Here is a 5,216-nt window from a genome sequence, read left to right on the forward strand (position 1 = left end):
TTATGTTATTTTATTAATTTTTATTTTATAAATATTTTATCTCAGAAAATGTCAAATTTTGAGATTGAGGATGGAGACATGTGTCTAGCAGACAGTGCTATAACGCACTCAATACTTAAAGAGAAAAAATAATTCTCCTCTCTCAAAATAAAAGACTCTGCTAGAAGCGTGAGCACTATATGTGGTAATGCAAATATTATTATAGGCTCTGGAAAAGCCAGTTTTTCAATACCAAGGGGAACAAAATTTGAAATTGATGCATTATATTGCCCTAAGTCTCATAGAAACTTGATTAGTTTCAGAGATATCCGAAGAAATGGATATCATATAGAGACTCTGAATAAGAATGACATTGAATATCTTTGCATAACATCTGAGGAGAAACATATATTGGAAGAATTGCCAATGTTATCCTCTGGATTATATTGCACAAAAATAAATAATTTTGCGTCTTATGTTACAATAAACTTTAAGTTTACTAGAACATTTAAGATATGGCATGAAAGACTTGGACATCCTGGTTCAGTCATGATGCGAAAAATTGTGCAAAATTCCAATGGTCATCCATTGAAGAACGAAAAGATTTTTAGATCTGATGAGTTTTCATGTGATGCATGTTCTCAAGGAAAACTCATAATTCGGCCATCGCCAGCCAAAATTGGGAATGAATCACCATTGTTCTTAGAGAGAATACATGGTGATATATGTGGACCTATCCACCCTTCATGTGGGCCGTTTCGTTATTTTATGGTAATGATTGACGCATCTAGTAGATGGTCAAATGTGTGTCTATTGACAACAAGAAACACGGCCTTCGCAAAATTCATTGCCCAAATAATCAGGTTGAAATTTCAATTCCATGATTATGCCATAAAGAAAGTCAGACTTGATAATACTGGTGAATTCACTTCACAAGTTTTCAATGACTATTGTATGTCAATAGGAATCGATGTTGAGCATCCGGTTCCTCATGTTCATACACAAAATGGCATGGCTGAATCTTTAATTAAACGGCTACAACTCATTGCTAGACCGTTAATATTGAGAACAAAGCTCCCAATTTCTATATGGGGTCATGCTATATTGCATGCTGCGGCATTGGTCCAAATACGACCAAGCGCATAGAATAACTATTCCCCTTTACAATTAGCATCTGGCCAAGAGCCAAACATATCCTATCTCCGTATTTTTGGATGTGCGGTTTATGTTCCTATAGCCCCACCGCAAAGAACAAAAATGGGACCACAAAGGAGATTGGGTATATATGTCGATTATGCATCACCGAGTATAATTCGATATCTTGAACCGCAAACTGGTGATATGTTTACGGCATGCTTTGCCGATTGCCATTTTAATGAAGATGAATTTCCAGCGTTAGGGGGAGGAATTAAACAAGTACCAAAAAATATTACATGGTATACACCATCTTTGATATATCTTGATCCCCCTACAAACCAATGTGAACTGGAAGTTCAGAAAATTGTACATTTACAAAATTTGGCAAATCAATTACCAGATGCGTTCATAGATACAAAAAGGGTGACAAAGTCATATATCCCCGCTGCAAATACACCATCAAGAGTTGAAATTCCTAGAGAAGAGTTTGATGGGAGCAAAGCTAATGAACCTAAGGTTCAATTGAAAAGGGGGAGGCCAATGGGCTCTAAAGATAAAAATCCCCGAAAAAAAAAAAATGGGAGATGAAAAGGTTCAGGAAGAACCAAATAAAGAGAAAAGTCCTCAGGATGATACAGAAAAATGTGAGGATTCTATTAACTATGCCCAAAATGGAATGTTATGGTATAGAGATGAAATCGATGATGATAATGGAATATTCCCTTTTTCTGTATCTAAAGAGATCGATCATGAAAAAGATGATCCAGATCCAAGGTCCGTATCGGAATGCCAACATAGGCCTGATTGGGAGAAATGGAAAAAGGCTATGCAACTAGAGTTGCTCTCCCTCAATAAAAGAAATGTCTTTGGACCTCTTGTCACTGCATCTAAAGATGTAAAACATGTTGGTTGCAAGTGGGTATTTGTGCGAAAAAGAAATGAGAAAGATGAAATCACAAGATATAAAGCCCGACTTGTTGCACAAGGTTTTTCTCAAAGACTTGAAGTTGATTATGAAGAAACATATTCTCTAGTCATGGATGCAATTACATTCAGGTACTTAATGAGCCTAACGGCTTCTAAGAATTTAGAAATATACCTAATGGATGTAGTGACAGCATATTTATATGGATCATTGGATAATGATATATACATGAAAATTCCAGAAAGATTTAAGATTCCTGAGGCATTAGACTCTAAGTCTAATGAAATTTGTGCCATCAAATTACAGCGATCACTTTACGGATTAAAACAATCCGGGCGCATGTGGTATAATCGCTTAAGCGAATACCTATTGAAGAAATGGTATGTTAATAATGAAATATGTCCATGCGTCTTTATAAAGAAATCTCCATCGGGATTTGTGATCATTGCTGTATATGTTGATGATCTAAATATAATTGGAACTCAAAAGGAGATTGATGATGCAAGAACTCATATGAAAGAAGAGTTTGAAATGAAAGATCTTGGAAAGACTAAATTTTATCTTGGGCTCCAAATAGAAAATTTCCAAGATGGAATATTTGTGCATCAATCAAATTATACGAAAAAGATTTTAAAGCGCTTTAATATGGACAAAGCGACTCCTTTGAGTACTCCAATGGTCAACAGATCTCTGAATGTCGATAGTGATCCATTCAGACCTTGTGAAAACAACGAGAAAATACTTGGTCTCGAAGTACCTTATATGAGTGCTATCGGTGGACTCATGTATCTTGCAAATTGCACTAGACCGGATATTGCATTTGCTACGAATCTACTTGCAAGATACAACTCATCTCCTACTCGTAGGCATTGGAATGGGATAAAACATATTCTCTGTTATCTTCAAGGTACGATTGACTTGGGATTATTCTATCCTAGAAACTCTTTGGTTGGTCTAGTTGGTTTTGCAGATGCAGGATATTTATCAGATCCACATAAATCCCGATCCCAAACTGGATATGTTTTCACAATTGGAGGAACTGTAATCTCGTGACGCTCACAGAAACAGACTTTGGTCGCCACTTCCTCAAATCATGCAGAAATAATTGCTCTTCATGAAGCATCAAGGGAATGTGTATGGCTCAGATCAATGACTAACCATATACAAGAATCGAGTGGAATAGTCATCAGCAAAGAGCCAACAACATTATTGAAGACAATGCTGCTTGTGTTGCCCAAATCAAAGAAGGTTACATCAAAAGCGACAGAATAAAGCATATACCTCCAAGATTTTTCTCCTACACTCAAGAACTCGAGCAAAAGAAGGAAGTTGATATCCAACATATCCGCTCATGTGACAATCCAACAGATCTATTCACAAAGGCGCTTCCGACTACCACATTCAGAAAGCATATTCATAATATTGGAATGCGGCATCTACGAGATCTGTGAAGTTTTTTCGAGGGGGAGTTTACACTACTGTACTCTTTTTCCCTCGTCATGTTTTTTCATCCCACTGGGTTTTTCCATGATGAGGTTTTTAATGAGGCAGTGTGTAACTCATTGTTGGTGATGGATACTCAAGGGGGAATGTTGTAAAATATGTGTGTATCCATTACAACATGTGTTCCTCTTCATTAGATAACACTTGGAACACTTGTTCACCACTTATCCTCAACCTCTCATTGTCGCCTACCTCTATAAATAAGAGTTATGTACAAGAGAAGAAAGATAATGAGAAGTCTTACTATCTCTCTAGTTTCTCTCTAGCTTCTCTCTACCATCCCTCCATTTTTCATACACTCATCTCTAGATCTCTTCTCTTCTCTTTTGATCCTTCTTACAATCATCTTGTTGCTTCTAAGCTTATGATATAGTTCACAACATGTACTATTTTGTTGTACTATTTGAAAACATTAATAAGTTAAACATTGAAATATATATAAGATCCTACAAAAAATCTTGCGATTTACATGTCACCCAATTTTTTTTGTGCTATTTTGTTTTTCCTACTTTTTTTTTATTGTGAGGACGAAAGTTAAATACTTGTTGATGTTTTGGTCCCATATTCATCCGAACGTGTTTCATGTTTCCTTGGGCTCTTCTTCTGTGTGTCCCACTGTTTTTGCTTTGGTGGCTGATTATCAATAATGATCATTGTGTTTTGTGGGTACTACTACTACTACTATATGTTGATACAATCAGCGAAAAACCAAATTCCAATTCAAATGAAATCTTTAGGAGAAATTAAGGAGTAGACATTACATTATATTAACATCCAATTATGTTTTGGGAATATACAGTGCTTAATTTTTTTTTTCTGTATAATTTTACTCTTAAAACTTCTTTTAAGCTGAATTACCAACATTTTAACTTTTATTAACTAGTAGAAAGTAAAGAGATTGTGATATATTTTATATAGGATTGAATTTCGAGCAACATTTTGAGACAATAACAAATTGTGTATATGGTTTCTAATTTCAAGCTAGGATCTTCTAAATTTCATTCACAGTAAGATATTCTTTTATGAACCAAATTGAAACCCATCAGTTTACTAAACTCCCGTTCCTAAAAAGAATAAAATAAAATTAAGATTCTACGTAGCATTAACTATTAAGTTAACACTGTTGGCCAATGGATGGAGCTTCGTGGATATAGATCCCAAACCTAAAGCCAATGAACCAACCACATGAGCTGGACTTAGGGACCAAAGCATGATCTCCAATGATTTGAATTTTCAGGGAATAGGTTTTATCTTTGGAACTCAAAATTTGTTCTGATTACATCTTTTGGATTTGTTCTTTGTTAATAAAGCCCAATAAATTTATGTTTTAGTTCATAATGAAAATTTCTTAGATATTGTAGTCTTTCTTAATTGATACTAGGATATATCCCGTGCTTATAGCACATGTCAACATTTTAAAAAAAAATTTATAATATAATAATAAAAATTATTGTTTTATTTTTTTTTAATTATTTTGTTTGAGATAATATTTATTTTTAATTGTTATATAAATCTATTAGTCTATTTGAATACTAATTATTTTAGAATATTATAGTATTTTATTTTTGACGTATTATTATAATTTTATATTGTTTATTTGTTGTATTTGCATCATATTTTGTGAAATATAAAATAGTAATTTTAATATTATAATTGTGAGTAAATAAAAATT

Source organism: Camelina sativa, chromosome 2 (assembly GCF_000633955.1).
Source record: "Camelina sativa cultivar DH55 chromosome 2, Cs, whole genome shotgun sequence".
Classification (NCBI taxonomy): domain Eukaryota; kingdom Viridiplantae; phylum Streptophyta; class Magnoliopsida; order Brassicales; family Brassicaceae; genus Camelina; species Camelina sativa.